We start from the raw sequence: 9,706 nt of genomic DNA, 5'->3' as shown, positions 1-9,706 counted from the left end.
CTGGAAAGGGAAGACGGCTATTTAATATGCTTAGCAACACTTTGGAACTCGAATACACTTTACCAAATAAATCATTCACCATTGTTCCAAGCCTGCGGCTACCCTGGACACTGCAAAACAAACACTTCTGTGTGGATGTGCCAAGAATGGGAAAACACAGGCCAGCCAGTTCCCTAGGGACCTACGCATGGATGGGTGGTATATGAGACTGGCCTCGGCCCCTCCCTCGGTCCCTTCTCTATTGGGGTCACCCAGTGCGTGGATGGGGGAGGTGTTAACAAGCAGGGCAGAGCCGCTTCCAAAACAGGGTTAAAAACTCGCAGGCCACGCCCCCCCCTGCATCCTGTAATGCACAACTACAGGAACTCGACAAAGGCTAAGCTCCAGTGAGAACGCAAAGGTGCTGGTACCAGTGAGTCTGGCCTCACGTGTCCTTGGGCGTGCAACGGCTCAAGCAAACACGTTAGATAAATCTGAAAAAGATGTGTTCTGATAGAATGTTTACCCTTCTAGTGACTCCAGAAATTGCGGGCCCTGTGTAATGTTGAGATATGTATTTTCATGTTTCAGTTTTAGGGTCTGGGAGCGCCACCGTAATTCAAGACAGAATTAACTAAGTAATCATGATCGATGTCACCCGTCATCATCATAGCCACCTACATCAACTGAAGGCCTGCAATGTGCTCGTATTACAGTACTTTGCATGTGTCCCCTCATTTAATTCTCATTCCAATGTATAAGGCAATTCCCATTATTAACTCTACTTTACAGATAAGAAAACAGAGGCTTGGAAAGGTTAAGTGGCTTGCTCAACATCTTAAAGCCCACTTGGCAGACCCAGGATACAAACTCGAGTCTGTCTCTAGAGCTATTGATTTCCATCATTTTATATGAAAATAGGATATGAGCAAACTCTCATAGGGCAGTGATGGGGAGGAGGAGGAAGCAAATCTGAAAAGGAAGTCAAGGAAGGCTTTATGGAGGAGGAGGCATTGAAGCATGGTTTTGAACGGTGAGCTCCATTCCAAAAGGTGAAGAAGAGGGAAAAATGATATCCTGCACTAAAGGAACTGCCTGAGCAAGTACCTGAGGGCTGGAGCCTGGAGGCCCTAAAGAATAACCCAAAGGTTTGGCAATGCCAGTATAAATTTACTTAATTTAACTGTAGATGGCTGCTTAATTATGGGTCTTCAAAGAGGCCCGTCCTGTAGAGACTTACTTGTTATGCAACTTGTATCACTTATCCAAACATAATCTCAAATTCCTGTTCAGAAATTGGAGATTGGCCCATGTTCTACGTGATATTCTGGTGTTATATTGCTTCCCATTCACTGCCTATTTCAATTGGAGAAACAGCCAGAAACCAAATGTTGATCCATCAGGGGCATGTTTCATGCCTGCTGAAAATTGCCAGATAGTAAGTGAACCCTGAAGGTGCTGTTCAAATGAAGCACTTTCAAAGTGCCAGCACAATCGAAGTTCTTGGAATCCCTGGGTTGCGGCTTGTCATGCTTGAAAGAGGGCGGAGAGAGTAAGCCCTGCTCTCTGACACTCCCCGTGCCCTGCCACGTGCTCATTCATGGGCAGTGAGACTCCTCGTGGACACTCTGATCATGCTGCTTGGTGAAAGTCGAGGCTGGGAAAGCAGGCAGGGCTGGATCCAGGAGGCCTGGAGAGCTGTGCTGTGGAGTTTGTTCTCACCCTAAACATGATGGGCACCCCTTGCCTGTGTTTGAAGAGAAGGGTGCCATGATTTAAAGCATGTTTGGGGAAGGAAACATGGCTTTAATCTAAAAAAGCCTTAATATCCTTCCCTCCACAACTGACAAAACAACTTGACATAGTTTGGCAAGATATAGATAATTTGTAAAACGCTATCAATTATTATACTTGAAAACTGCACAATCTCTATTTCAAGTGCACATTATATGTTTATCAAAATGGATCTGATGCTGGGTTGTAAACTAAGTCTCGGTAAATTTGCAAAGATTTAAGTCATGATGAATGGAAGTAAATGAAATTAAATGATAATTCAATGATAAAATATATCTAGAGAATCAACAAATGTTTGGAATTAAACCATAAACTTATAAATATTCCATGGATTAAAGAAGAAATCTCAAAAGAAATTAGAAAATATTTAAAACAGGAAGTAAGTTTCTGCAATACAGTTAATACAACACTTTGGAAAAAATTTACAGCTTCAGGTGCTTATATTAGGAAAAAAAATGGTCTAAAATCAATATTCTAAGCTTCTACAGTAAGAAATTAGAAAAAAGAACAAAGTAAAATTAAACTAAACAGAAGGAAGAAAGTAATAAAGATAAAAGCAGAAACTAATAAAATAGAAACGAATATATAATAGAGAAAACGAACAAATCCAAAAGTTGGTCCTTCGAAAAGATAAAAGAAAAAAATAATAAACGACCAGCTAAACTGATCAAGAAAAAAAAGAGTGAGTATAAACTGTTAATCTAAGGAATGAAAGAAGAGTTATTCTCTACATATAACCAGCCAGCATAATCTTAAAACCAAAACCTGACAATGACATTGCACAAAAAGAAACTGCAGATAAATATTCCTTATGATTAGAAACAAAAATCTTAAATCCAGTACTATATTAGAAAGATAATGCATCATGACTAGATAGGGTTTATTGCAGGAATGCAAGGTTGGCTTAACCTTTGAAAATCAAACAATATAAGTTGTTATATTAACATGACAAAAAAGGGAAAACAAACAATAATTTTTATAGAGATAAAAAATTGATAAAGTTTGACATCTAAAGTCTTGGAAAAGTAAGGATAGAAGGAAATATATTTATGAAAAAACTACACCGTTATAACTAAATGGTGGAATATTTAATGCTTTTCTCTTAAGACTAAGAGCAAGGTGAGCATACATACGCTCAGCTCCTTCATTAAATATCATACTGGAGGTTCTAGCCATATAATAGGCAAGTAAAGAAAATCAAACGCATAAAGATAGGAAAAGAAATAAAACTCTTACAGATAACATGATTGTTTACACAGAAAATGTTAAGAAAAATACAAAACAATTACTAGAATTAATGAGTGAATTTTGCAAGGTCACAAAATACAAGGTTAACATATAAAAATTAATCATATTTTTATATATTAGCAGCAAATTATTCAAAATTTAAATTGGAAAAAACAAGGGCATTTACAACAATATTTTAAAAGTTAAATACTCAGGAATAAATTTTTTAAAAAAGGCATATGAGACCTATATACTGAAAATTCAAAAACCTTTCTGAAATGAAGATTTAAATAAACAGAGAACTCTACTCTGTTCATGGATTTGAAGACTCATTGTGTTATAGACAGCAATTCTCTTTAAACATATATGGATTTAATGAATCCCAATCAAATCAATTACTTGCAGGATTTTTTTTTCAAAAATTGATAATATACTTCTGAAATTTAAATGGAAAACTCAAAAACCTAGAATATCCAAAGTACTCTTGAAAAGAAAGAACAATGGAAGACTTATACTTTCTAACTTCAGACATCAGGACTTACCATAAAGCTACATTTATCCAGAGAATATGGTACTGACATAAAGGTCAACAAATAGTTAAATGAAACAGAATAAAGAGCCCAGCAATAAATCCGCACTTACATAGGTTATTTTATTTTTGTAAGGTGCCAAAGCACTCCAATGGAGAAAGAGAAATCTTTTCAACAAATTGCAAAACAAGCGGATAATGACTGAGAGAAAAAAATAAACCTAGATCCCTACTTCACATCATTGAGCAAAATTAATTTAAGATGAATCATATGCCTAAACATAAAGATTAAAATAAAATTCTAAAAGTAAACATAGAAAAATATCTTCATGACTTGAGGTAGGTAGAATTTTCCTACACAAGGCACAATACACATAAAAACAATAAGCATAAAAAAATGGACAAATTAGACTTGACTTAAAGTCTTCTGCTCACCAAAAGATATTGTTTTTTAAAACATATATAAACAAGCCAAAGACTGGGAGGAAATATTTACAAAACATATATCTGAAGAAGGGCTTGTATCCAGGATATATTTTTAAGCTCCAATATTTCAATAGCAAAAAGACAAACAACACAATAAAAAATGGGAAACAGATTTAAACAGACATTTCCAAAAAAAAAAAAAGAAGAAGAAGAAGAAGAAGAAGATATACAAATGGCCAATAAGCACATGACAAAGTACTAAACGTTATTAGTCATAAAGAAAATACAAATTAAAACCACAATGAGATACCGCTTCATACCACCAGCTTATAGTTTAAAAATCTAATAATGCCGAATGTTGGTGAACATGTGGAGCAACTAGAACTCTCATATGCTTATACAGTATACACTTGCACTTTATACACTCACATGATATAACTATCACTGTATACTATTATTTACACGGTTTCTTATAAAGTTTAACATATACTTACCATACGACCAGGAAGTCTGCTCTTAGATATTTACCCAGGAAAACAATGAAACGATATGTCCACAAAAATTCTTGTTTAAGAATGTTTACGATAGCTCTATTTAAAATATTCCCGCACTGGAAACAACCCAAATACCTATCAGCAAGTGAGTGAATAAATAAACCGTAGTATGCTCTTACATTGGAATGCTGCTCAGCAACAGAAAACAATACCAATAAACACGACAATGTGTGTAACTCTGAGACACTATACTGAACAAAAAAAAAGCCCCACGCAAGAGGCTCCATATGATTCTTTTTACATGACACTTGTAATGTAACAAGCCAAACCATCGTATTTCATAGTGATATAACCCAGAACAGTGGTTGCCTTTGAGAAGTGGTGGTTGACTAGAGGGGAAGGGAACTTTTTGTGGAAATGGACGTATTTATTTTCTTGATCGAGAGTTGATTCCGTGGATTTCTACATTTGTCAAAACCCGTCAGATTGGGCATTTAAGATCTGTACACTTCACTATCTATAAACTTTACCTCGATTTAAAAATAACTGCATCTATAATGTGCCTAAACAATATAAAAATGAAAGCAAAATTTGTATATAGAATAAAATAACTGAATGGTAAAAATAGGTGGGAAAAAATAAACGTAAGAAGGACAAAATTTCTCCCAGGTAGGTGAGCCCATGCCAGAGGGCATGGCTCGGGGAATGGAAAGGAAGCTAGTTCCATTCACCCCCTTGACTAGACACCCTTGGGCAGAGCACCGCCTCTGTGGTTATGTGAAGCACGCCCAGTAAGAGGAAGGACAAGGATGCAAAATCATAACACTAAACACCGTCCCTAAGCTGGTTAGAGTAGTAATGGGAGTGTGGAAACCAGGTTGTTTTAGGGCTGTGCCATAAAACACAGTCGTGACCCTATCCCCTCCAAACAAATGGCCTCATATGGGAAGGATGAGCTAGGGGAGGAATGAGGGCTGGAGTTCTAGGTCATTGGCTCTTATCATGTCCTTGGGGGAATTTGGCATTGAAGCCCCAAGACCATCCTTTTGGGCCAGCATCCCAGGTGACCCTAATGCAGATACGACAAGAATTAGACTTGCAGGTCCCCAGCTTACCCTCCCCAGTTCCGATATTCTGTGATTTCACCCTCTGCTAAGTGTGAACGAGCATCTTTGCAAGGGGTTCGAGGGTCGATGAGAATGCAGTGCTGGCTGTGGGCCTAATGTGCATTTAGAGAGACTCCCAGAGACCAATCATCTGTCCAGGGTAATGGTAACAGAGGCATAATTACATGAGCATCGGGAAGGCAGCTGTAAAACCCTAATCGCTCTTGGGACTTGGGCTTCCTGGATCGTAGCTGGCACTGGCCCCTTTTGTGGGGAAGATAGCTAAGAGCTACATGACGGGTTCATTAGCTGGAAAACCTCCCACCCACAGCCATCGCTTGTAGAAGGCACGGAACCTAGAAACCAGGAAAGCCGCTCCCCAGCACACCACAGCTGGATTCCCGAGTAGACAGTAGCTGCTATGTGCAGAAACAGACCAATTACGGGTCGTACTAGCAGAGAGAGTAGCTGCCTCAAGGAAATCAGGAGTCTGTTGGGAAAAATAACCTCTGCTCCTGTTTATTGAAATGTTTGCTGTTCCACAAACAACTTCAGTGCTGAGTTCATCATCCAGTCTCCTGGGATCATATGGAGTCTTGAAAATAATTGCATTTTGAAATATGGAGTCGCTGTGAAATTGTTTGAAGTCTCAACCTGAACAGTGACATGAATAGTGGTGCTGAGAATGGAGCAGCTGGTCACTCTTCGGGAGCCGGGTCGTAGGTGATGGGCACAAAGGTTGATTGTCTGGTTGGAGAAGAACTGGCTGCTGCTGGGGTTTGATAGGGGACTTGACTGAAGAAGAGCTGGGTTTGCATCTCTGCAAATACAAAGCGAAGCCAAGAATGAAGGTGGACAGAGTCAGGAGGGCTCAAGGAAACTGGTGGACATGGGGTCGACTCCCCAAGATCCATTCCACCGCAGTGGTGAATCTATCGATCGATGCGCAGAGCTCCCCTGGTGACTGTGTCTTCAAGGGGTGGACATACGTCCTAAGTTAGGCTCATCAGACTGAAGGAAAAGATTTATAAGGTTGGGAAAGCAGTGTCTCTGTCACCTCCTGGTGGGTGTGAATAAGGAGACGTTATTGCCCTAATCGACACTGGCCGTCATCTTGCAGTTGTGAGATGGACCAGCTTCAGCGTGACCAGCTGAGTAGAGAGACTAGGAAGAAACTTGGGTCCCTGACCAGAGCATCAAACATTGATCGGACTCTGCGCAAAGGCCTCGTGCCTCTGGACTGTGAGTTAAGTAAGACATAAATTTCCTCATTGTTTAAAACTCTGTGCATCAGATGCCCTTATCAGCTGGCCAAAGCCTACTGACTGGTAGAGCATCCCATAGAAGCGGCCGCACACAGAAACGTGGACGGAAGCTTGACAGAGAGTAACGAGTGAAGCAGATCAGGTGCGTAGGGACCTACAACGCTTGTGATTCTCAAACTTTCACAAAACATCCGTTGAAGTGGCATTTCTTCTACAAAGACAGACTTGATTTGCATATTAAGGATTAGAAATATTCTTCAGTGCCACCGAGAAAAATATTCTCTCCTGCGTTTTATGAAACCCAAAGCCCTCTCAGTCCGCCCCCCATTTCCCACTTTTGAAAAAAAGTATAGGTATGAGAAGTACCTCGCTCTTCTTGTTAAGAAAGACAATCAGCATAGGTGCCATGGTGAATGGCTGCGGCCACATGGCCTCCACACAGTGGAGACAATAGAGACATAGAGACTGGGGTAAAAGGGAGGCCTGCTAAGCCCCCTAAAGGGCTTCGGCAGGGCAGCCGGTGACACGCAGGAAAGTGGGCTCAGGGTCACGTAATCTTCCGACTCATCAAAGGAAGCTATAAAATAGAATTTGTATAGGAATTCTTCATGGAAAAAAAAAAAAAAAGGAAGCAGATCGACATTGTATGGGCCAAACAAAATCCATGTGTGGCTATTTATTCCTGGCCGAGGCCTGGAATACCCCAAGCTGTATAGAGTAGGCCCTGGGTCTCCAAATAAACAACCAACTATGTACAATGTTGTGTCATCACAGTGTTATTTATAACACTGAAAATGTGGAAACAATTTTAATTTCTAACAACAGTGACCAGTAAACTAGGGGAAATCTACCCGGTGGGAGATGATGCAACTGTTTAAAGAAGATGTTTACAACAAGTAACTCGAGAGAAATGCGTATGATATAATGTTAAACGGGGAAAAAGAGTCTACAGAGTTGTGTACATAACCGATCACAGCTCTGGCAAAGAGTACAACATAAAACGATGCATTAGACATTAACTCTAAAAGCAAACAAACCAAACATTAGTAGGCGTAGTCTCTGGGTAGAGGGAGTATTACTCATCCTTCTTCCCCTTATACTTTTCTGAACTTTGCAAATCGTCTATAATGGTATAATCATAAAAAAATAAACTTCGTTGTCAGGTTTGTAAATCACGAGGGCGATGACTTCACCAACCCCTGTCTTCCTCAACATCAACCTCAGCAGGTCAAGTTCGGTTGGGTTCATGTCTACACGCATGCCCAGAGCAGCTATTTGATGCGGCACTCTGGGCCAGGCCTGGAGGGTGGGCTGAATTAGAGCCAGTCCCTGCAGCGAAGGAGCCCAGGATCAGCTGGTGCAAACCAGACAGCTCTACAACAATGCAGCGAGAAGATTTCTGTCACAGAGCGCCGCAGGAGCCCGCGGGGCAGAGGCTGCCCGGGCTTCAGATGAGGGACGTGTCACTGGAGGAGAGAATGTCCTAATTGACTCGTAAGGGCTCACTCGTAAGAGCTCTGGCTGCAAAAAGGTGGGAGTGGGGCTCTAGGAGATTCTCAACAGTGCAGAGCTGGAGGCAGAAAACAACATGGCAGCTGCGTGAGAGCCGGTTCATCTGGGGGATGCCTCGTGGGCTGGCCTCACGCTTCTCTGACTGTCTGTCCCAGCTACTTTTAGGGGCGGGTCAGGTTGTATGATCCTCTCTCGCTAGGATGGGGGTCAGTGATCCCCTTGAGGCCTGAGTCCCCTTTGGGACACAGAGGTTTAAGGATAGATGCTCCAGGGCTGGTGGGTTCAACAGCATCCCTGCATCCAAGGAGCGGACTTAAAAGCAAGGAGCGTTTGTTCCCGATACCCTGAGTGTTCACTAAGATGGACACCACAGGCGCTGTTTTAGGAGAACCTGGTTCTGAGAGACCATAAGACTGCCAGTGTAGTTGTCTCAGTCATTGTCACACCCTTTGTCACAGCCAGATGGGAAGGAGAGAAGGAAGAAAATAAACATTTTTGAGCACTCGCCATGGGCCTGGCACTTAGCTAACTACTTTCAGATATACTACTTGGCCTAATCCTAACAACTCAGTGAGGCAGGTATAATTGTCTTTGCCTCAAAGCTGCAAAACCAGGCTCAGAGAGGACAGGTAGCTTGCTCGAAGTCACACCAGGCGACCCAGCTCACAAGGGTGGGAATGGAATGCCACACTCCGCCCCCCCCCCCCCCCCCCTGCCCACACACACCACTCTCCATCGCCTCGAGCACAGCGACCGTATTTACAGGCCGTTGAGGCTGCACTGAGCTTTCTTTGCACTCAGTAGGTGCTCCATGATTCAGTGCCATCTAGACCCCTCTTCCAGGCATTTTGGCACCAGAACTGGTGGGAACATCACCTCCCTTCCTGGACTTTCAAACCATTTCCACTCTTAATGACTCCTCCGGGGCCCCGTCTTCTGGGGACAGAAAGGATGTGTTGACTCGCAAGGATTTCCTGGCAGATCGATGCCAGCCCTGCCACCCCTAGGATGCCATCTCTCAGGCTCGGCACAAGATTCCAGAACTCTCTATCTCTAGAAATCTTCTCTACTTTCCAATGGTTTAGAGGCAGCTTCATGTGTTAGCAAAGCAACATTCTGCCCTTTTAAGGGACGTGTGATGCGGTAGTGATACAGGGAAACACCTGCAGGCTGCGGCCAGGTACAACCAGAAGCCCGAGGGCCACGTGGCAGGAGGCCTTTACAGGGCCTGTGATGCTGGGAAAATCGTGGCATCACTGGGCCCCAAGAACTAGGGATGAACTGGGACTCGAGGGAGAGGAAGTCACCTCTGGCACTTGTTAAACACGCAGAGTCCCCAGCCCTCTCCACAACGCACTTTCTAGGTGATTCTCA

This window comes from Pteropus vampyrus, unplaced genomic scaffold (assembly GCF_000151845.1).
Source record: "Pteropus vampyrus isolate Shadow unplaced genomic scaffold, Pvam_2.0 Scaffold164, whole genome shotgun sequence".
NCBI classification, from domain to species: Eukaryota; Metazoa; Chordata; class Mammalia; order Chiroptera; family Pteropodidae; genus Pteropus; species Pteropus vampyrus.
This window is presented reverse-complemented; position numbering follows the sequence as displayed.